Below are 25,128 nucleotides of genomic sequence, written 5' to 3'. Positions count from 1 at the left end.
CCAATCGATCGTTTGAAGCAACGATTTTGAAGCAACAATTTGGTTTTCATAACAATCAGTGTTTAGACTAATAAATCGTTAGAAAAATCGTAAGAAAATTTGTAAGAAAAATCGTTAATGCGATCATTTCTAAGATCGCTTAAGCCCATCTTTTACATAGGGTAAATCTTTGAAAGACTTGTGTGTGTTTACACAAAACGATCTGCGAATTTTTAGCGAACGATGAACAACTATTTAAGAACATGTTGAAAGATAAAAAAAAAAAAAAATTTGATTTGCCCTTCCACATCCCCTGGCGCTTTTTTCCCAGCCAATAAACATGCAGGGGGGAGGACAGGCACTGTGAATAGGAAGGATTTAAAAAAAACAACAACAAAAAACCTCTAACAGTGATTAGCTGGCTAAACCATGTGACTTTCTGAACAGAAGAATAGTCATTTGAGATTCGTGTCACTTGCTGGTTGTAGCTAGAGAGGGAAAGACTGTATACCAGGGAGAGAAATCTTTTAGGCGAAGTTAGTTAGGAAGGGACCCCCAAAAGCTGTTTTGAGGCAGTGTGTATACACTGTATAAGCTGTTGTGAGACAGGCAGTGTATATACACAGTGTGTATACCCACTGATAGTGTATACGGTTGTATACTGTAATTGTGGGATAATAGCTATTATCTTGGTGCTACTGGTTTGCACAGTCTACATCCAATGAAGACGTTGACCAGCCCTTTATTTCTATTGTTGTAAAAACAATTCTATATCCGCTATACGGCTGTATACTGTAAGTGTGGGATAATAGCTGTTATCTTGGTACTATTGGTTTGCGCAGTCTGTGTTCAGTGAAGCCATTGACCAGCCCTTTTTTTCTATTATTGGAAAAACAATTGTATATCCAGTATACGGCTGTATACTGTAAATGTGGCAAAATAGCTGTTATCTTGGTACTACTGGTTTGAGCAGTCTGCGGCCAGTAAAGGCGTTGACCAGCCCTTTATTTCTATTGTTGTAAAAACAATTCTATATCCAGTATATGACTGTATACTGTAAGTGTGGGATAATACCTCTTATCTTGCTACTACTGATTTGCGCAGTCTGCGTCCTTTGATGGCGTTGACCAGCCCTTTATTTCTATTGTTGTAAAAACAATTCTATATCCGGTATATGGATGTATACTGTTAGTGTGGGATAAATTAAACACTATCTGGTACAGTTAAGTTGTATTGAAAAAAGTTAAACTGCTACTACAATGCGTAGCGCAAAGCGAAGAGGACAGGGACGCAGAAATGCTGCTGGGGTTTCAAGTCACAGTCAAGTGAATAAGGATATACTGTAGCGTGTGCTTCAGAGGGATGTCCAGTATCGCACGCATCCCCCATCCCTGGCTTTAATAGGACAGTTGTGCAGGAGGCGGGGTACACAACTGTCGAGGCCCAATCAGCCTGACCAAGTGTTATGATGAATGGCAGAGAGTGCTTCCAGTCATTTATCCACTCACTCCAGTCTTGAGGCTAGCCAAGAGTCTGACACTCATGTCTCCAAACCTGCACAATTAGTCTTTCATAGTCATCATACCCTTGCCCACTTCGAGGAGCTCTTTTTGGGTCTTTTTCCCCAATTGGACAGTGTTCAAATACTTGATGAATCCCAGAAGCTACCTAAGGATTATATCTGTAGCGATGCACAAAATCTGGAGCATTCGACATGTCGCGAGGACTGACGATGTGGACACCCAATTGCCGTTAAGCCAAACAGTTGACATGCCCAGTGTTAAGGAGGAGTAGCACAGTAAGGAGATAGAAGAGGAGGGGCTGGATGATAAAGTGAACGACCTAACCTTGCAAGAGGTTTTGTCTAGTGGGGAAAGTAGTGAAGGTGTGGATGGCCGCACAGCACCAAAAAAGGCGCAAAGAGGCAGAGGGATGTCCAGAGGTAGAGGACAGACGAGTCATCAAAGTCAGGGCAGAGTCACCAGGGCCGAAGCTTTTACCTGAAGAAGCCAGTCACGCCAAGCTCCCCCCTTGAGGTCACACAGTTCTTTGGTGCGAAGGTTTTTTAATGTTTGCACGGATGACAAGCTGAGCGTGGTGTGCACGCTATGTCACTCAAAACTAAGTAGAGGCTCAGGGAAGAGCAACTTGACCACTTTGGCCATGCGACGTCACCTGGAAGCAATGTACTGGGCTCAGTGAGAAAGAGCAAACGCAGGAGAACCTGCTGACTGCTGACTTTTCCCCTGTTCTCTCTGCTAGTGCTACAGTCCAGGCCACCAGCCAGGACAACTCGCCATCTGCCTGTGCTTCGGCCTCTTTGGTGGCTTCTTCACCTTACCCTTTGTCTACGTCTGCTCCTTCGCCTGCACCATCATGCACCTCTTCAGTGCTATTGTCTCTCAGTCACGCATTTGATCGCAGGCGTAAGTACGCCTCTACTCACCCCTCTGCCCAAGCCTTAAACTGCCACATCTCCAAATTGCTGGCTATGGACATGTTTCTATTTAGTCTTGTGGAGATGCAAGCCTTCCGTGACCTGATGGCAGCTGCAACACCTTGGTATTCCGTCCCTAGCTGACACTACTTTTCCAGGTGTGCCGTCCCCGCCTTGCACATGCACAAGTCCCAAAACATTGGGTGGGCCCTGAGTTACGAGGTTAGTGTGAAGGTTCACTTGACTACCACGTATGGATAAGTGCTTGCGGCCAGGGACCCTATATCTCACTGATGGCACACTGGGAGAATGTTGTGGATGTGGTTACCGGATCTCAAGCAGGGACAGCCTCCCTCTTCCCCCCGCCTAAGATTGCCAGCACGAGCTATGACAACCCCTCCTCCTTCTCCTCCATAAAATCGTCCTCAGCGGTTACCTGGAAACCCTGCAGCACTGGCGTGGGGAGACGTCAGCAGGCCGTGCTCAAGCTTTTCAGCCTGGGTGATAAGAAGCACAGCGCCCCAGAGGTAAAATATGCCATCTTGCAGTTGGCAGAAATTTGGCTGTCACTGCTGCCGCTGGGACCAGGCATGGTCGTGTATGATCATGGCCGTAACTTGGTGGCAGTTCTGGAGCTTGGAGAACTCAAACACGTTCCATGCCTGGCCCACGTTTTTAATTTGGTGGTGTAGTGCTTTTTAAAGACCTAACCCAACCTGCCGAAGCTACTGCTGAAAGTGCAGCGCCCCACTTTCGGAGGTCCACCATGGCTGCTGCTAGCCTTAAAAAGCTACAAAAACATGTGCATTTGCCCGAACATCGGCTGTTGTGCGATGTCACCACTCACTGGAATTCTACATATCATATATTTTCCAGGGAGTGTGAGCAGCAGAAAGCTCCCATGGAATACCAGCTTTAAAACCCACGGGTGCCTTCAGCACAGCTTCCTCAGTTTGCCAACCATGAGTGGCCATGGATGGCAGACTTATGCGAAATTTTAAGGAAATTTGAGGAGTCCACCAAGAGTGTCAGCTGCGACGATGCCATAGTGAGTGTAACCATCCCTCTCCTATGAGTTGTTAAAGAATCCCTCCGCCTCAGGAAGAATGCCTTGAACGCACAGGAGGCCGGCATAGGAGGAGACGTCACGGAACTAGACAGTCAGACTACACTCCTGTGAGCTTCTCAGCGTCGATTCCTGGAGGAAGAAGAGGAGGAGGCTGTTGGCCACACTGTCGGCGAGGCTAGCGATGCAGTTGTGTGCATTCCATTGGTCCAGCGAGGATGGGGCGAAGAGGAGGAGGAAGAGGAGGAGGAAATATTGAACGATCCTTTTTCTGGGGGCAGCAAAGTCAATTCACAGCCTGGCACACATGGCTTAATTTATGTTGGGCTGCTTTGCAAGGGACAAACGCGTTGTCGTTGTTGCTGCAGAATATGATGGAGATATTCCCACCTTCCATTTCTGGTGGCCGAGAAGAGAGTTACTCCCAAAGCTGGACAACATCCATCAGGTCCACAGCCGCCAGGGGAACACTCGCTAAAGTACCATCACTGCAGGGCCTAGTACGAACAGGAGGGACAAGTATCAGCAGATGTTGCGGGAGTACCTGGCCGACCACAACCATGTCCTCCCCGAACCTTTATTCTTAAGCGTAGCTGGGGGCATCATCACAGATAAGCGCAGCCGCCTGTCAACTGACAGTGCTGACTGGCTGACGCTCATCAAAATAAATGCCCAGTGGATAGACGGTGGAATTTGTTCTCCACCAGTTCCTCCTCAGTCATTTCCTCCTCCTCTACTATAGAAATTGGCCATTAAATTTTTTTTTATCAAGGCTCACCTGAGGGGCCATGTTCACAATTTTTTAAGGGCTCACCGCATGGGACTAACTTTATAGGCCTCCATACAATTTTTTTGAGGGCTCACCTCATGGGCTGAAATTCATAGGCCTCTATACAATTTTTTTGAGCGCTCACCTCATGGGCCTCAAGCTAATTTTCTGAGAGCTAACCTCATGGGCCTTGTGAGAAGATACTATTTGTCATTTTAGAGGACAGCTACGTGTCACCGAGGTGCCTGGCCTTGGTGAAGTGAACCGGTAGCTTTAGACAGTAACTGTAGGTTACTGACACTTTTATTAAATGCATCAGCTGTTTCTACAGCTGATGCGGGGCCGGAATTACTGGACCAGTCAAAGACTGCTCCCACGTATTCCAGGCTTTTCCATTGCCTCAAAAAGTAAAAGGACTTCTGTTTGGCTGAACAACATGTGGAGAGAGACTCTATAGCCATTTAAACTAAGCCCTACACCAACTTTGATTTTTGTGATTTAACTCTTGGAGGACCGGACCAATTTCAATTTTTGCATTTTTCCTCCTTGTGCTTAAAAAGCCATAGCAGTTGCATTTTTTCACCTAGAAACCCAAACGAGCCCTTATTTTTTGTGCCACTAATTATACTTTGCAATGACAGACTGATTTTTTTTCATAAAGTACACTGCGAAAGCGGAAAAAATTTGTGGTGAAATTGAAAAAAACAAAACAAAACAAACAAACAAAAACACTTTTTTTTTATTCGGAGGGTTTTTGTTTTAACAGTAAGAAGGAGGAGAAGATCCACAGCGTCCAAAAAAGTTTTGTTGTCTTTATTATGAGGCATATAAAAAGTTACAAAAGATAAAAAGGTAGGCCTACATGTTTCGGGGAAACACACCCCCTTGATCACGGCAGTACAGACTTTCACAGAATCACAGGTATATATGCCAAACATTCAGATGCAGTGGGGAAGGGAACGCCCCGTGGGTGGGTGTGTTTACGTATGTGATTAGACACAATTGCTAAATGCTGGACATAACACATGACTACTAGTGTGCACAATGCATATCAGACAGATGAGAGAAACATGAAAAAAAAAAAAAAAAAAGGAAAAAAAACCCGTGGCCTGAACGTCCACCATCACACAACAAACCACCTATGGTGAGCTGAGTTTTTTCTTTGTTCATGAGTTTTTGTTTTAACGCCTTTCGCCTTGGGGTAACACTGTTATATATGTTCCTCACGTTGTTACGATTGTGATAAGTAACATGTATAACTTTTATTTTATCTGATGGCTTTTAAAAAATTCAAACCATTGTTAACAAATATATGTTCCTTAAAATCGCTCTATTACCATGCTTGTAGTGCTTTTATCCTTTGGTCTATGGGGCTGTGTTAGGTGTAATTTTTTGTGCCATGATGTGTACTTTCTATCAGACACTTTTTGATCGCTTTTTATTAATATTTTTCTGGATTTGATGCGACCAAAAATGCACAATTTAGTATTTTGGGATTTTTTGGCGCTTACGCCGTTTACCATGCGAGATCAGGAATGTGATAAATTAATACTTTTGGCGATTGCGCATGTGGCGATATCAAACATGTTTATTTATTTATTTTTATTTATAACATGGTAAAAGGGGTGATTAAAACTTTTATTAGGGGAGGGGGCTTTTTATTAATAAAAACACTTTTTCCTTTTTTTTTACACTTATACTAGAAGCACCCCTTGTTGAAAACAACTGAGTGCTGAGCTGGGATCAGTGCCATTACGGCGCAGACCCCGGCCGGGTGAGGACCTGAGGATGGCGGGGGGGCATCCCCCCACTAGACACCAGGGAATCGGCTGCAAGAAGTAATCAGATGCAGCTGTCAACTTTGACAGCTGCATCTAATTACTTAATTAGCGGGCACAGCGATTGGATAGTGCCCGCTAACGAAACCAATGGAATGGCAATAGATGGGGATGGGGATAAGCCTGGTTCAGATGCAAGATGCGATAAAATAGCATCTCCTGGCAAATTAACAGATGTGACCACCTTAGGTTCAGGATCAGTTGAAGAAGTGTCAGCCACAGGTATAGCGTCAGATAGCAGCTTCCACCACTGTGAGACTAAGATTACCAACTATGCAGGATAATATGTCTGATAACTTAGCGCACTTGGCGGTATCAGCTGCCTGACCTTTCTTCCTTTTTTCCCTGACCTTTCTTTTTTTTTGGTTGACTTTGGATCCATTTTACATCAACTGAAAAACACAAAGTAAGATAATATTATGGTACACTTCACCTATGTTTAGTGAATGTTTACACTGGGTATTAACTGCTAAGAAATTTATATTTTAGCGTAGTTAGTTTTTTATTTTGCTGCTTCTTTTCCCTCCCCAGTAAATAAATGTTTCCTGTGCTAACAGACTAATGCTACGCTTACACGAAGCGATAATTCGCCCAATCAATCGTTTAACGATTTTGTAGCAATGATTTGGTTTTCATAACGATCAGCGTTTAGACGAATAAATCATTTGAAAATTCGTAAGAAAAATCGTTATTGCGATCATTTTTAAGATCGTTTAAGCCCATCTTTTATATAGGGTGAATCTTTGAAAGACTGTTTACATGAAGTGATCTGCGAATTTTTAGCGAACGACGAATGATGATTTAAGAACATGTTAAAAGATCAAAATGAACAATTTTTCACTCATCGCTCGATCGTTTGCTGTGTTTACATGGAACGATTATCGCTCAATGCGATAGTTTTTGCGAAAATTCGACCAATAATCGTTCCGTGTAAAATGCAGCATAAGGATAACAACTCTCATGCCAGCAGCAGTAGACCTAGGACATAGTTGCAGATGGCTCTAATTACAGCCACAAAGTATCTATTCCCTTTGATGGTGTCGATTTACTGTCCGGATTAACCTAATTCCTTTAGAATTGAAATGCAGGCACATTCCGGTGTGCCTGCATTTCAAATCACCATAGCCGACAATGGAATTCAAAGAATAGCGCCAAAAAAAAACTGACATGTCACTCTTTTCTGCGGCCGCAAGGGATTCTGGCTGTAGTGAATAAAACATAATTTCTTCATAAAACAGCGCCTAACCTGTACTCAGCCTATATATAGAAGTCAATGGTACTCATTGACTTCTATATATAGTATGCCCCTGCTGGCGATCCATTGTAATTACACCCCCGGTTTGTGATTGCAACCACAAATCAGTGAAATGTGAACATACCATAAGACTTTGTCAGACCTTTTCTGGTGATAAAAAACATAACAGCATCCTTAAACAGATCACAAAATGCCTTCTGCTTGGAACTACTAGAAATTGCTCTTTGCAAACTTGTCAGTAAGGGTAAAAAAACATAAGTCGTTTTTCACATTTGGCAAACATACTAATTCTGGCTACATACAGCCGCCGGCTTATTTTTATTCATGGTGGCGCACATATCCACTGGCTCCATAGACACCGTTTTATGGCCGGGCCGATGCCGCGCTCCGCCAAAAGAATAGACATATCGGGACTTATCCGCGTCGATTCCGTAGTGTGGACCTACCCTAACAAAGCTCCTCTGTAACATCTCTACACTCTGAACAACAGATAAGAATTCTGAACATGGGACCTCTGACAAGAATGAGACAACCCCTTTATTTCAGTTACCCCTAGCAATCAATCAGATTCCACCTTTCATTATCTAAAGAATCTGTGAAGAATAAGAAGTGAATATTGAATGGTTGCTAGGAAAATCTTAGCCAGTTCTACTTTACACCCCTTTGATAAACCTCCCCCTTCTTTAAATTTAGTGCCCATGTCAAAACATTTCCAACATAGCATATTATCCACACCAGCTTAAAGGGGTATTCCCCCCAAAATTATTTTTGCATTAATACGTTGCCCACCCATAGCTTTCCATATTTCCAATATCAATTTATTATGGATTCTGCACAGTTTTGCTGTTATCTAGGTGCATTCACCCCCACCGAATGCATAGAATCATCAAATCTCAGTCCAACCCGACACGCTCCCTGCTCCTGGCCCGAGACGGTATCACGTGTCCTCAGTCTCTTCAATGGGCTGGCTTCTAAGCCGGCTCACTGAAGTGAGGGAGGACAGTGAGACGCTAACAGCTGCTGCAGCTGATCACTGTCTCCCTATCTGACAGCAGAGTGTAACCCCATTCCCCCCTCCCCACTGTGTAACCCCATTCCCCCCCACCAGCTCACCCCACTGTGTCCCCCCCCCCCCCTTGCCCTGGAGCTCACCCGCCCCGCATCCTGCATCCCCCCACCAGGAGCTTCTGTGAGTGCAGCATACCCCCCCCCCCCCGCAATCTCACGGTGGCCACCCCCCCATCCCCCTCTTAGTAGATTCTGGAGTCCCCGGAATCGCCCGATGGCTGCCCGCGGCCCCCCCATAGTAGAGTTGGACCAGAGCTTGCCCGGTGAATGCAGGTCCTGCCCGCCCCTGGCCTCCCCATCGACCCCTCAGTAGAGCTGGACCGGAGCTCACCCGGTGAGTGCAGGCTCTGTCCGCCCCGGAATCGCACAATGGCCCCCCCCCCCGGCCCCCGCATCCCCCCTCTGTATAGCCGGCCTGGAGGTCACCCAGTGAGTGCAGGCCCTGCAATCTGCCGCCCACAATCTCCTGGTGGCCACAGCCCCCCCTGCAGCTCACCCCCTGACTGCAGCCCCCAAGCGCCCCCCCCCCGGGCGCACAATCTCCTGGCCCCCCATCCCCTTCAGTACAGCCGGCGGCCACCTGACATCCGCACAAGACCCCCCCCAAATCTCACCGGGTGACCGCCCGTGGGCCCACGGCGCTCCTGCACTCCCCCCAAGTCCCACCCCCCTGCAAACTCACCTGCGGCTGCCCTAAGACCCCTCACAGCCACGCAGACCCCTGGATGCCGGCAGTGCTTCACCATTTCAGCTCTTCTACATCATGCCACCAGGTCAGCTCAGCTTCATCATGCCACCAGCTCACAGGGCCGGGACAAGGAATTTTGGTGCCCTAGGCAGAGAAGGCAAATGGCGCCCCCATACACCCCCTCCCATAGTATAGCCCCCAGTGTATATACATCTTCATATACCCCCTCACATAGTATAACCCCCAGTGTATATAGAGTCTCCATACACCCCCTCAAATAGTATAGCCCCCAGTATATATACATCTCCGTACACCCCCTCACATAGTATAGCCCCCAGTGTATATACATCTCCATACACCCCCTCACATAGTATAGCCCCCAGTCTATATACATCTCCATACACCCCCTCACATAGTATAGCCCCATTGTATACACATCTCCATACACCCCCTCACATAGTATAGCCCCCAGTGTATATACATCTCCATACACCCCCTCACATAGTATAGCCCCCAATGTATATACATCCCCATAAAGCCCCTCAGATGGTATACCCCCCAGTGTATATACATCTCCATACACCCCCTCACATAGTATAGCCCCCAGTGTATATACATCCCCATAAAGCCCCTCACATGGTATACCCCCCAGTGCATATACATCTCCATATACCCCCTCACATAGTATAGCCCCCAGTGTATATAGTCTCCATACACCCCGTCACATAGTATAGCCCCCAGTGTATATACATCTCCATACACCCCCTCACATAGTATAGCCCCCCATATACATCTCCATATACCCCCTCACATAGTATAGCCCCCAGTGTATATACATCTCCATACACCCCCTCACATAGTATACCCCCCAGTGTATATACATCTCCATACACCCCCCTCACATAGTATACCCTCCATTGTATATCCATCTCCATACACCCCCTCACATAGTATGCCTCCACTGCCTAATCGAGAAGCAGCTTACCGGGTTACTACCATGCCACACTCCTCTTCTCTCCTCCTTGGCTCCAGACATCATGTGACATATTAGTAAGAAGCTCATTGGTCAGAAGGTCCAGAGCCAGGCAGAGGGAGGAGAAGTGTGTGTAGATGTCTGCCACCGCGGGACCACTAGATGGCGCCCTAGGCCATCGCCTATGCCTGCCTACCCTTTGTCCCGGCCCTGCCAGCTCAGCTCAGCTACATCAAGCCACCAGCTCAGCTACATCAATCATCAGCTCAGCTCCATCATGCCACCAGCTCAGCTCAGCTACATCATGCCACCAGCTCAGCTATATCATGCTATGGCTATGTTTCTCAAAGAGGTTATTTCCTTTCTTGTTACCACATTGGTGGGGTTTTTAGTCACTGGCCCTAGTGACAGAGAATAATAGCATTCATGCTCCATTTTTATGGACAGGCATGGTGACTGGCTGATAAATGTTCTTGGAGTTTTTACAATATCACCAGTTGGATAGTTTAATGGTTTACAATGGTTTAACAAAGAGTACTTATTATAAGAGTTTTTAATGGCTCTCATCGGTTCTTGAAATTGTATAAGGCTATAAAGTTTTATCCTGGGGTATATATCATGTAGGATAATGTCCTTTAACTGTGATAGAACAACCTTGTAAAGCTACTACCAGCAGCAACTTGTTGCTGAAGAGCAGGTTACCTTGCGTGATTTAGTGATCATTCACACTTGAATGGTTGAGGGAGCTCAATAAATTAAGAGTGACCCAAATAATTTATTTATATGGGGGATAGTGCCACTTTGATTTGAATGTGTTCTTTTTTTTTTACTATTTTTGTCATGTGTCTTTTTCAGGACAGTACAGTAAATATTTACATGAAGTGACTATCCAGTAAACCGATAGCAGGAACTTCACTGAGCAGGCACACTGGGTTAACTTCAAGCAGCACACCCACAAACTGGTTTCAGTGGACACTGAATTCACAGCACTTACTGACTGATAATAGGACATTTTTTCACAACACCCATTGACGTGGTATAATGCCCAGCTAGCACCCATTGACTTGGTATAATGCCCAGCTAGCAGCCATTGACTTGGTATAATGCATAGTCAATATATATTGACTTGGTATAATGCCCAGCCAGCACACAGTGACTTGGTATAATGCAAAGCCATTGACTTGGTATAATTCCCAGCCAGCACCTATTGACTTGGTATAATACACACCCATTGACTTGGTATAATACTCAGTCAGCACCCATCGACATGATATAATGCACACCCATTGACTTGGTATAATGCCCAGCCAGCACCCATTGACTTTGTATAATGTCCAGCCAGCACCCAGTGACTTGGCCTAATTCACAAGAGCATCACCCAGTAACTTGTGATACTGGACACTGGCTTCCCTGCTGCCACAGAAAACCACCCACAATCTACTCACAATCCATCCTCCTCTCCTCTCTGTCCCTATCTCTCTGTTTTACTCTTCCTGCTCTATACTAACTTCCTGTTGCAACCTCACTCTCTAATACACATACAAACGACTGCCTGCAACTTACCTTATATAGAGGGTGAAGGGTAGATGCTGACATCACAGTGGGGCTGTCAGGTGATTGGTTGGGGCGCAAGGGATTGTGGATAATCCCTTGCTCCCGCCAAACAACAGTACTGTAAAGGCCCTATTCCACGGGCTGACGGCTATCAACGCTCGTTTGCTCCTCGTTCCCCGATCGCTGCCGTCACAGTTCCGCGTGGCAGCAACGAGCCGGTGAGTCTGAGGGGGGACGCAGGAAGGTGTGTGTTTGGGGGGGGGGGGGGTAGACCAGTGCTTTTAGAGGAGGGTGAGGGTCAGTAAAATGGATAATGAGCTGTCAACAATAAGAATCAAAAAACAGCAGTAGTAATATTTCAGAAATAGGATTATACAACTTTGTAATATACATATAACATAAAGTAAAGTATTGAGAAGAAATGTATAAAAAATTACTAGTATTTTAAACAGGATTGTTTCCATGCCTGAAAATCAATGCAAAGTGTTCTTCAAAATGAAATAGAAACATACCAAAATCACTAGTATCCTGAAAGTACAGCCAAGGAAGCCATGCCTTAGTAAAGTGTCTCATGTTGTCAGCCCTGATTGTTGCAATCGTTTCATTTAATAAAATTGTATTGACTGGGCAACTGCTGAGAAATGAAAAACTGACAATTTCGATTTGGAAGCTACATAATACGTGCTGCCAGTAATATAAATTGTGTTAACTTAAAGGTTGCATAAGGAAAATAAGTAAGCCCATCTCCTAAAAGGTAAATAGCAGATCAATATGGGATGGCTAAATCCAGTTAGAACTTTTCATTTAAAGCCTAAATATGTCTCCAGATCCCGGCCACCCACTGAGCACATCCACCAAATATAGTACATTTAACCATCGTCAGAACAGCCTTAGAGGCAAAGCAGAGAGACTATAGGATAGATAATGTTTTAAACTCTGGTCCTGTTTCTGTTTCAGGTTTTTAGGTTTTTTTTAGGTGATCTGCTAACTACCATTACCAAATTGTTCTCAACAAATTATACAATTTCTTTGAGTGTATAATGAAGTTCTATTTCCCAATGTACCATAAACTGAGGTTTGCAATCAGGGGGGTGGGCTACTGATGTTAGGGTATAAACACACACACCGTATACGCAGCGTATTTACTGCTGCGAAACGCAGCAAATACGCAACAAATACGCAGCAAATACGCAACAAATACGCAGCAGATTAGATCTAAATAACTGAACACAGCATCAAATCTGCACCATCAAATCTGCTGCAGATCTGCTGAGTATACGGTGTGTGTGTTTGTACCCTTAAAATCATATATCATCGAAAGCATGCTGAATCTCACAGACAAATTATACAGTATGTCAGCTTGTTCTAAGGGTATAAACCCACACACCGTATAAGCTGCGTATTTACTGCTGCGATACGCAGCAAATACGCAGCAAATACGCAGCAGATTAGATCTAAATAACTGAACACAGCATCAAATCTGTACCAACAAATCTGCTGCGTATTTGCTGCGTATTTGTTGCGTATCTGCTGTGTATACGGTGTGTGGGTTTGTACCCTAAGGGTATAAACCCACACACCGTATACGCATCAGATACGCAACAAATACGCAGCAGATTTGTTGGTGCAGATTTGATGCTGTGTTCAGTTATTTAGATCTAATCTGCTGCGAGTTTGCTGCGTATCACAGCAGTAAATACGCTGCATATACGGTGTGTGGGTTTATACCCTTACTATATAGTATTAAAATGTATATTCCCTTTTAACATCCCTACTGCATATGATTGTCAGATTTGAGAAGACCTGGGTAATCCTGACGTTCTCCATAAATGCATAAATACAGTGTATAGTGAGCTATGAATTATGTAATAGTCACCATATAAGAATGTATTAAAAAGTTATGCAATCTAATGAGATGGTTGACCTTCCAACATTGGAAGTCCTGCCTTTTTAGCTTTCATGAGCTGGGGTAACACAGGGCCATTTTAACAGCATTATGGGCCTCTGGGCAGAGCTGTGAACCTACTCCCCCGACAGAAATACCTAACCTTGCGACCCCTCCCACCTTCCTAGTCACATCCGAAGCCACCTTACTTCCTGCCCTGGACTGCCCCTAGCCACTTCGATCGCTTACAATAAAACAATATATATATAAAATATATTTGTGTCCCTATCTGTATATATGAGACCCTGCGTACATATCATATATACAAAGGGGCCATCGCCATCAACATGGCTCATATATTTAATATGAGCCATGTTGTTGCCTGGCCCCTTTGTATAGAGGAGCCATGTTGTTGCCCCTCTGTATATACTCTAATGCTTGGCAATAGTGTAGTCCGACAAGATATAGATGACAATATACCACTTATTGTTGATGGCCCATAAAGTCGCCTTAAAGTGAAACTGTCACCCCCTTTTTGCATTGTGACATCTCTACACAGGTGTAAAGGGTAAATTTAGCGGTTTTCATACCTTATTTTATATCATACGTCATGGTGCTTGTTCAAGTAAAAAGTGTCCTTTTATGAACTGCAGATTGTATTAAGTGGGCGTGGCCTCGCGGCATTAACACCACTTACCCCGCCCACAACAACACAGCTGGCCCCGCCCCCTCGCCGGCCATTGGAACAGGCTCGCCGAAAGGTCTAGACCCCACCCCCTTTACGTCGCCCAACCAATGGGCGTCAAGGGGGCGGGGTCAACTATGCCAATGCCGTGGGGCCATGCCCACTTAATATAATCTGCAGTTGATAAAAGATCACTTTTTACCTGAACAAGCACCATGACATATGATATGAAATAAAGTATGAAAAACGCTAAATTTACCCTTTACACCTGTGTAGAGATGTCAGAATGCACAAAGGGGGTGACAGTGTCACTTTAAGATCTCAAAAGAGAAGTGCTCCATGACATTGGCATTTAGTTTAAAAAAGGAACAACTCCTTATCATGATTGAATATTAAACTAAAAATTCTTAAGGAGTTGTATGTTGCCTGCTCCAGACAACAGGTTCTATGATGAAGTTTTACAGCAATATTTTTAACCAGTTTAGTCATGAGATATTTAGCAGGTTAAAAATAAAATAATTCCACAGAAGAAATATAGACTCCCTGTGTGCTGCCCCCAGTTGTTTATACCCCCTGTGTGCTCCCCCACTAGTATATAGGCCCCCTGTGTGCTCCCTCAGGGGTATTTAGCCCCCCCTGTGTGCTCCCCCACTTGGATATAGACCTCCTGTGTGCTCCCCCACTTGGATATAGACCCCTGTGTGCTCCTCCAGTAGTATATAAACCCCCTGTGTGGTTCCCCCAGTAGTATATAGACCCCCTGTGTGCCCCACCAGTATTATATAGACCCCTTGTGTGATGCCCCAGTAGTATACAGACCCCTGTGTGCTCCCCCAGTTATATATAGACCACCTGTGTGCCTCACAAGTAGTATAAAGACCCCCTGTATGTTCCCCCAGTAGTATATAGACCCCCCTGTGTGCCCCACCAGTAGTATATAGACCCCTATGTGCTCCCCCAGTAGTATATAGCCCCCCTGTGTGCTCCCCCACTTGGATATAGACCTCCTGTGGGCTCTCCAAGTTGTATATAGACCCCATTCTGCTGCCCCAAGTAGTATATAGACCCCCTGTGTGCTGCCCCCAGTAGTATATAGATCCCTCTGTGAAGCCCCAGTAGTCTATAGCCCCCCTGCGTGCTCCCCCTGTTATATAGCCCCCCTGTGTGCTCCCCCCATTTATATAGACCCCCCGATGTGTGCTCCCCCAGTTATATATAGCCCACCCTGTGTGCTCCACCTGTTATATAGCCCCCCTGTGTGCTCCCCCCATTTATATAGACCCCCCGATGTGCGCTCCCCTAGTTAAACAGACCTCTGTGTGCTCCCCCTCCCATATAGTATATAACACAATAAAACAAACACTTATACTCACCTGGGTCCAGGCGTCTCCTCTTCTCTTCACTCTTGTGGCCGCAGGAAGGGCTTTCCCTGCGATCACAAGAGGCCGCACTCCCCTTGTCCTGGCGCCGGTGCTCCAGTGATGTCACTGGAGCGCCGGCACCACAAGGACAAAGCTGCCACTTGTGACCGCAGGAAAAACCCTTCCTGCGGCCACAAGAGTGACTGACAGGAAGGGGGCCAATGTCTCCCGCCCTGTCAGTGCTGCTGCATGTAACTATGACCGCTCATTACGAGTGCTCATAGTTACAGTTCAGATGGCAGCAACGAGCGGGGCAGAGGCCCTGTCCAGCAGTCTTGAGCACAAGAGCCGGGCGTGGGGGCCCCCCTGGATGTTGGGGGCCCCAAGCGATCGCTTGGGGTGCTTGGTGCCAAAGACCGCCACTGCGTGGGCTCCACCTCTTTTGCTCTGTGTCACAGGCTTTTATTGCCTACTGAGCTTTAAAAGCTGCTGGCTAGATTAATTAAGCAATTTGAGCAAATCTTTTTTGCCTGTGTTTGCAATTTCATTTTCATGAAAAAGCACTTTTTTAGGCCATAAATAATGTGAACCCACCTTAGGCTACATTCACACAATGTAAATTTTATATTAATCACATCCGTTGTTGTCAATTTGCAACAACGGCCATGATTAATAGAAAATTTACATTGTGCTGTGGAATCACGGCCGGAGTGTATACACATAGTATACGCTTCAGGTGGGATCCCTAGTGGCCGCAACGAAAACTGACGGCCGCACAACCCTGACAGTGCACACAATGGAGAGTGCGGTTCCGGCTGCACTTTCCATTGTGTTTAATTGTAAATTGGGATGCAGGTGCACACAGGCTGGGTCACAGAACGATCGGTGTCATACATTGTGTGAATAAAGCCTTCCTGTGAAGCATTGTTTAACTGTTGCAGATGGATCTTGGCAATATGTGACAGCTGGGTCTCACCAAAGATGATATAGACACTGCTTTTGTGCTGCTCTGTGTTCTGTGGACATACATGCAAGCCTATTTGCAGTAAGTGAGCACTAAAATAGATGTACATGTATGTCCATTTACAGGAATAGGTTAATGATGTCACGTGTAATTTAGCACAAACATGTAATTGTAGGGTACTGACCTGTTTTCATGGCAGCCTGAGGCCTTCCCCTAGGCCTCTGTGGCTGTGGTGGTACTAATAGAGGCTGTCTATGTTAGACTGTACCATTACTGCATGAATTGTATAGTTCATATCGTTGCATGTGCATCATAAAAATAATTGCAGGAATATCATGGTGTGTAAACTGTCCTTCAATGCCTTTCCTCAGAACTTGCTCACATAGACAATATTCTAAAAGTATGAATGTCCTGTGTTCAGTATGATTATACCGTAATAAAATATGCACTATCTGTATGAAGTTAACATCTAGGTATTGTATGGTGTGGTATGCAGGCGCAAATATTACATGACAATAAACAATTCACAGTTACAAGCAGAGTAGAAGAACTATATATCTTTTAGTTAAGGAAAAAAACAAATCAATACAACTTTATCAATCTGTCTCACACTGAGTAATTTAAGTACTTAAAAGAAGCACCCCACTGATTCGTTCTAAAACTGTCCAATAAAACAAAACATAGTGATATACAATAAATTGAAATTGAAAAGACACTTCTTATAGATCAGGTAATTGTTGTAATACAGATTTAGGCACTTAGGTTCACACAACGTAAGTTCAGTAGTAATCACGGACGTTGTTGTCTATTTTCAACAACTGCCGTAATTACTACTGAATCTATATTGTGCTGCAGGCTAAGGGAATCCCGACCGGAATGTATACACTAAGGGGGACATTTATTAAGTCCGGCGTTTTCTGCGCCGGACTTAAAAATGTCCCCACAGCGCCGACAGTACAGAGATTTTTGTAGAGGCGCACTGCCTCTACATAAAGCTTGTGCGCACCAGTGCACCCACCAGGAAACCTACGCCAGCTCAGAGCTGGAGTAGGTTTCCTGACTATTTTTAATCGGAACAAATGATGAATAGAGCAGACTGTGAGTCTGCCCCCCCCCCCGTTCCGCCTCCTCCACACACCCTCCCCACCCCCCTGGCGTACCGGGCGGAAAGTGTCGAGATGAGAATATTTTATTCACAAAACGGTCATTTGCCAATAAATTTATTCGCATCTGGCCCATTTCCGCAGAAAAATATGCTTCTTTACCTTAATAAATGTCCCCCATAGTATACACTCTGGCCGGAATCGCTAGCGGCGCTGAAAGAAAATGACGTCAGTTTTCTTCGGCTGCTAGTCATTAAATAGCAGCCGCAGAGAACCTGTCACTGCAGACAATGGAGCATGCTCAATTGTTTGCAGTGGCGAATTGGGATGCGGGTGGGCACGGATCCGCCTGCATCCAAATTCATCACAAATGAAGTACCGGCCGGGATGCATCAAAATTTATCACAAGTGCAGTACCGTCCGGGATGATATTCTCTGACACCAGCTGTTCTGTGACCCAGCCGGGTCACGGAATGGCCAGTGTCTTACACCATGTGAACATGGCCCTACTATGGAAACTTTTGAAAACTTTGAGGCTTTGGGAAGGCATGCATTGCCACAGCCTTAAAGAGTACCTGTCACTACAGATGCTTCCATATTAGTCTCCACTCAGCCAATCAGCTGCTAAGGCTGGACACCTGGTTAAATGATCAAATCTCGCATTTTTTTGCAATGGGGCTTATTACTAAAGTTGAGCACTAGAGCACTTTTATAATGCTTGAGTAACAAGCACTCAAGCATCAAGTGCTCACTCAACTCTACTTCTAACACTAGATTCCTTAAAACAGCTGCACAATTTACTGAACAGTTATTGTGCTAACAAATCCAACAAACAAGGTTAATACAGCTTTTACGCTTTGATGGAGGAATATTTGGTCACTGTCCCTTTAAAGTTATTTGCAGGTTAACTTAATTTGGCCTTAAAGAGAACCAATCACCTGAAATTAACTGTCCCTATAATAAAAGTTTCTCTCTCCCTAAGTCTATTCCTGAAGATACAGACTGCCTTTGCAGTCTGTATCTTATACTGTACCCAATCCTGTATAGCGGTGTAGTATTGCTGGGCGACACCATCTTGATGAAGTCACTTGCGTTCCAGTGGTGCGTTCCAGCGGTGGAACGCAACTGACGTCATGAAGATGGCGGTGCCCGGGAATACTGCACCGCTATACAGGATTAGGTAAAGTATAGGATACAGACTGCAAAGGCAGTCTGTATCTCCATAAAGTCTACTTATAAAGATACAGACTGCCTTTGCAGTCTGTATCTTATACTTTACCTAATCCTATGTAGCGGTGTAGTGTGCCGGGCGCAATCTTGATGACTGGAACGGACTGCTGGAACGCAAATGATGTCATCAAGATGGCGCCCGACATTACTGCACCGCTACAAAGGATTAGGTAAAGTAAAAGATACAGACTGCAAATGCAGTCTGTATCTTCATGAGAAAACTAATAAATTTAATTAGGACAGATGTACACAGCGATCTCGCGCTGTATAGCGCAAGATCATTGTGTATTTACAGAGCGGCGGGCAAGGGCTCATGGGAGCTTCCTGTCACGCGCCGGCTCTTTTGAAAAGAACTGGCACGTGACAGTGAAGAGAGACATGAATAAATTAAAAACACTGACAGAAAATGTATTAATTCTATTTATAAATATTAATAAAAAAAAGTAATTTAAATAGAATTAAGGAATAAAAAAAATAATAATTCTTCCGTGATTGGTTCTCTTTAAGGCACTTTGGTAGCAATATGTAGCATAGCCGCCATTGGTTATAGCTCTACTTAAAGGGAACTCAAGACAAGATTTTGCTTACAAATATCTTCATAGTTTGGCTGGCTGTAAGAAACATTCATGGTCACAGGTGTAATAGCCGATTAGTAGCACCTCTGACCGAAAGCCTATTAAAAAAAAGCAATAAATGCCAATGTGCAACCCTGGATTGCAAGAAGAAGTCATCTTCACAGTGTGGACCAGAGTAGTGACTTGCTTGTAGCAGATTTGAGGGTCTGAAGTGGGAACAAATCTCTTACAAGAGACAAAATCTTCTCATACAGCTCGACCTTTATGGATGATCAGGTGGAGCTAAGATGGAACTTCAGGAGCTTGAACTTGTAGCTGCACAGAGGATTGTTCTCTATGCTTCTGAGTAATATGCATCCGCAGTGAGATCAGATGTGGTTGGAACAGAAGGTTGTGGGCCCCCAGGAGCTTTAAAGGAGAAGTCCAATGAAAATTTTTATTAAAGTATTGTATTGCCCCCCAAAAGTTATACAAATCCCCAATATGCACTTATTACAGGAAATGCTTATAAAGTGTTTTTTTCCCTGCACTTACTACTGCATCAAGGCTTCACTTCCTGGATAACATGGTGATGTCACAATCCGACTCTTAGAGCTGTGCAGGCTGTGGCTGCTGGAGAGGATGATGGCAGAGGGATGATCAGTATCCCTCCAGTGCCCTATGTCCCTTAGTGTCCCCCTGCCATCATCCTCTCCAGCAGACACAGTCGCACAGCTTTGGGAGTCGGGTCGTGACATCACTATGTTATCCAGGAAGTGAAGCTATGATGCAGTAGTAAGCGTAGGAAAAAAAGCACTTTATAAGCATTCCCCGTAATAAGTGTATATTGGGGATTTGTCTAACTTTTGGCGGCCAATACAATACTTTAATAAAAATTTTCACTGGACTTCTGCTTTAAGCTACTGCCTAAGCCGTCTACATAATATTCCACCACTGGGTCCTTTCCTTTATAGGTTAACAAGGAGCTGGATATTTATATAGTTATATTACTTCACTTGTATGTTTTATAGTATTTGCTGCCAAATCTTTACCACTAGAATAATGTGTATACAGTTTTTTTTTTTTTTTGTGCAGTGTTGTGCTGGGATTCCTTGAGCCCATTGAAAACATGTTGCAAAATTGCACGTAGGACATGCTGCACACTTTCAGACTGAAAAATCTGTAGCATTTCTGAATTTTAATCCAGAGCAGCAGATCTACACCAAATCATGTGGATTTCATTGCCAATTTTTGTGGTTTAAAAATGTTTATAAAGGGAATTTATTTAGATACAGCAAATATTATTTATCCTATTTTTATTTTATTTATTTTTTTTGTGTAGGTGGGGGGGGGCTTTTCTTTATTCAGTGTGTTGCATGTTATCGGTATGATATTTTTTCTTGTTTTGGCTGTGATCCCACAACAGGTTTTTGCTGGAGTCTTCTGTTAATGACAAATAATAATTATGAATAATATGAATTTGCTGCCATCATCATAATCAATAGACTGCTCCATAAGACATAGATCATTTTAACATAGTGGTAGCCTAAAATGTAATGATAAAAAAAAGATGCATAGACCATGGATGAAACGGATATATAGAGATAAATTTTCTTTTGTGACCTGAGGGAATAACGGACGAGGAAATAAACTTGTAATAAAAATTTGCATGAAGAAAATAGTTAACATCTAAATTCAATTTCATATTCTTAAGATTTGATATAATATTCATTTTCAATGACATTGCCTTCTCCTGTTTTCCTTTCTTAATATTTTCTCTTTTAGAATCTACTTATTTAAAATATGACACATTTGTCAAGCCATGTGTCAGAATTTATAAATGATTATTGCACTACAGTTGGTTCATTGAAGAAAGTTATTTCCATACTTAAACCTAATGCTCACTATGCAAGAGCATTCTAAAATACTGAGATGAATCTTCATAGAGAATTTTACAACAACAGTAAACTAGTGTATAGCCGAAAAGGTAATTGAAATGATAAGAAATCTAGATAGGGAGGATAAGCACAACTGACTCGTGTTAAAAAAAACATCCTGCTTCATTAAGTTTTAATTGCTTGAAAAAACGCCATGTAATTCTACCAAGCAAACCACAATTGGAAAGAAACATATCGAGGGATATGTGTGGAAAAAGAAATTGACCTTAACAATAAAACTTAATATACTAGCAATAAGTAGCACGTAAATACTAATGAATTCACTGCAAGAAATACAATGAAGAAAAAAATAGAAGAACACACTGATAGTAATTGTTCTACAGAAGTACAGGCTTTCTTTTATAAGCAGAATTATATTTTTCTCCAATGACCTAAACAGTAAATATGGCCTTAACATCAATTGTATATGTACTTAAATTAGTTAAATTAGTTAAATAGAGAAAACCACATTATACTGTGGGGACACATTATATAAACTTACAGAGAATCTGTAATGGAGGTATAGTACATATTGCAAAAATCATTAGCTGAAAACCAGGAACCTGCTGTTGTAGGGGCTCCAAAGTCTGTGGGGTACATAATACTCTAATCACAAATGTCTTTAAAAACATTTCTTCTAATTTAAAAGTCCTTAGTTATTACTATATCACTAGATTAATACATATTCAACAGTATTTCCTCCCATTCAAAGTCAAAATGGGCAAAAGAGGCTAGTGTTGGCAGGAGTTTAAGGGGTTAATCAGTTTTTTCTCTAGTCCATTTTTTTATGTGCAGTTGACTATTCTCTATAGACAAAATAAAGAAAATATGTAGAAGCAGAAAAGTCTGAATAAGGCTAGAGAAGAAGGAAATAAAGTGACAAGTAACTAAAATAAATGAACAATGACAAAGTAGAGAGATACTCTATTCAGAACGTTGGCACTTAACAACATAGTAAGTGTGGACAAAGGCTATGTATGAGCCTCGGTGTGTCCAGTGTGGCCTTGTGATGTATATTTATTAGAGATGAGCGAGTACTAAAATGCTAAAATTATTAGAGCCGAGTATTTTCTGATACTTGAGTGCTCAATTTGAGTAACAAGCCCCATTAAAGTCAATGCAAATAATTTTTTCAGGGGCCTCTCCTTCTCAGAGTGGTCTCAAAGAGGGTGTATGGTGCACCTGAAATGCTCAGAAATTAATGGAAACACCATGGAAATGTAACTGACAAGGGGGGAGATGCATGGATGGATTAAAGACTAGAGCATCTATATACCCAGGTCACCTTACGCATTCGGCCAATCAGCAGCTAATGTAGAAGGACCTCTCAGCCCCTTCCCTGCATGTTTATTGGCTATTTAAAGCTGCCAAAGTGGGGAGGAGACTATCAATTTCATTCAAACACTGCATGGTATTCGTTCGAGTATCGAGTACTGCTACACTTGAAGAAATAGTGAGTTTATACAAATATAGTCGCTCATCTCTAATATTTCATAAAGGAAGCATATGCCAAAAGAGAGTGAGTGCTGTGATTCTTAGAAAGATCACAGCCGATAAGATCTAACAATTAGAGATGAGTGAAGCAGTCAAAAATTCATTTCGTGAGGTTCGCAAATTTTGGGTCAGATTCATGCTAATTCGCAAATCAAATGCAAAGGAATCTCTTTAAAACAGGTAAACTATAGTACTTTTAATAGTAGGACAATAACTGAGCAATGCCTTTTTAAACAGATGCTGTTGGAACAGTGTCAGAAATTGATAAATGACAATTAAAAAAAAAAAGTCAATCAGCAACTAAATTATTCAACTTCCGCCATGGACAGTAGTGGACCTTGATGAATCCATGGTGTCAAATAAATTTTCTCCCAAGACAGCAGTGGACATTGGTTAATGAACGATGTAAAAATGACAGTTTCTCCAGGGACATCAGTGGACACTGTTGGACCAGTGGCATGAAATCAATTTTACTCCTAGGACAGCAATAGACAGTGGTGAATTGGCGGTGTATACTTAGATTTCCTCTATTGACATCATTGGACACTGGTGGATCAGCAAAGTTTAATGACACTTTTCCCAAAACAGCATTAGACATTTTAAAGTAACAATGTATCAATTCTAGAAGGCTCTAGAACAGACATCTGGACGTGGCGGTGGCAGCACTCTGATTCTCTTTGACCTTGAAGGGCCTAGAATAAACACCAGGAGGTGGCAACGGCAGCACTCGGATGCTTTTCAACCCTGAGCACAGACAGCTGAGGGCAGTAACTGTAGAGGGACTTTCCCTTTTTCTTTAAAATTTAAAAGAAAAAAAGAAAGCCTCCAATGAATAGACACACACACACAGAACCTATTGTTTTTTTCACATGTAAAGTAAAACTAGATTTGCTTTTCCAGGGAAATACCTAGTGGTTGAAAAGAGCACCCCTTTAACAGTGACTTCCCTTTAAGAGAAACTTTAACCATTGATACCTTCCTTTTAAGAGTGACTTTGGTACAGTGTCTTTAAGAGCAACTTTGGTATAGTCTTTTTAAGAGCAACTTTGGTACAGTCCCTTTAAGAGCAACTTTTGTACAGTCCCTTAACCAGCAACTTTGGTACAGTCCCTTAAGAAGCGACTTTGGTGCCAATGCTTTGAGTGACCTATATACTTTCCCTTTAGTACCAGCTTAAGTATTGTCCCTTTAAAACAGACTTAGGTGCCATCTCTTGAAAAACCAGCTTAAGTACTGTCCCTTTAAAAGAGACTTAGGTGCCATCCTTCAAAAAACAGCTTCAGTACTGACCCTTTAGGAACGACTTGGGTACCATCCCATTAAGAGCGACTTGGGTACCGTCCCTTTAAGAGCGACTCGGGTACCGTCCTTTTAAGAGTGACTTGGGTATCGTCCCTTTAAGAGCAACTCGGGTATTGTCCCTTTAAGAGCGACTTGGGTACCATCCCTTTAAGATCGGCTTGGGTACTGTCCCTTTAAGAGCGGTTTGGGTATCATCCCTTTAAGAGTGGCTTAGGTACCGTTCCTTTAAGAGTGACTATTGTAATGCCCCTTAAAGAGCAACTTGGATACCGTCCCTTTAAGAGTGGCTTGGGTATCATCCCTTTAAGAACGGCTTGGGTACCGTCCCTTTAAAAGCAGCTTGGGTGCCATCCCGTTAAGAGTGGCTTGGGAACCATCCCTTTAACCTCTTAAGGACATATGACGTACCCCTACGTCATATGTCCTCACTTGCACTTCAAAGCGGGGCCGCGCGGCGGCCCCGCTTTGAAGTGCCGCGATCCCGGGTGCCGCGTGTAGCCCGGGACCGCCGCTAATTAGCTAATCGGAGGCAGCTGTCAAAGTTGACAGCTGCCTCCGATTACCGGAGGCAACGTTTCCCTGGTGTCTAGTGGGGGAGATCGCTCCTCCGGGACCTTGTCCCGGAGGAGCGATCTCCGTTACTGATGCCGGCCGGGGACGCGTCCAAGATGGCGCCGTCCTCGGCTCGGCACTCGTTCGTTTTCGGCTGCAGCAGCCGAAAGCAAACGAGTGCCGATCTCATGGATCTCTGCAGCATATCTATGCTGCAGAGATCTCAATGAGAGATCCAAGTGTATATACTAGAAGTCCCCTAGGGGGGCTTCTAGTATATGTGTAAAAAAAAAAAAAAAAAGTGTTGTTAATAGTAAAAAGCCCCCTCCCCTAATAAAAGTCTGAATCACCCCCCTTTTCCCAGGTTTTAAATAAAAGTAAACAAATAAATAAATAAATAAACATGTTTGCTATCACCGCGTGCGTAATCGCCC

This window comes from Dendropsophus ebraccatus, chromosome 7, assembly GCF_027789765.1.
Source record: "Dendropsophus ebraccatus isolate aDenEbr1 chromosome 7, aDenEbr1.pat, whole genome shotgun sequence".
NCBI lineage: Eukaryota > Metazoa > Chordata > Amphibia > Anura > Hylidae > Dendropsophus > Dendropsophus ebraccatus.
Note: the sequence above shows the minus strand (reverse complement) of the source record.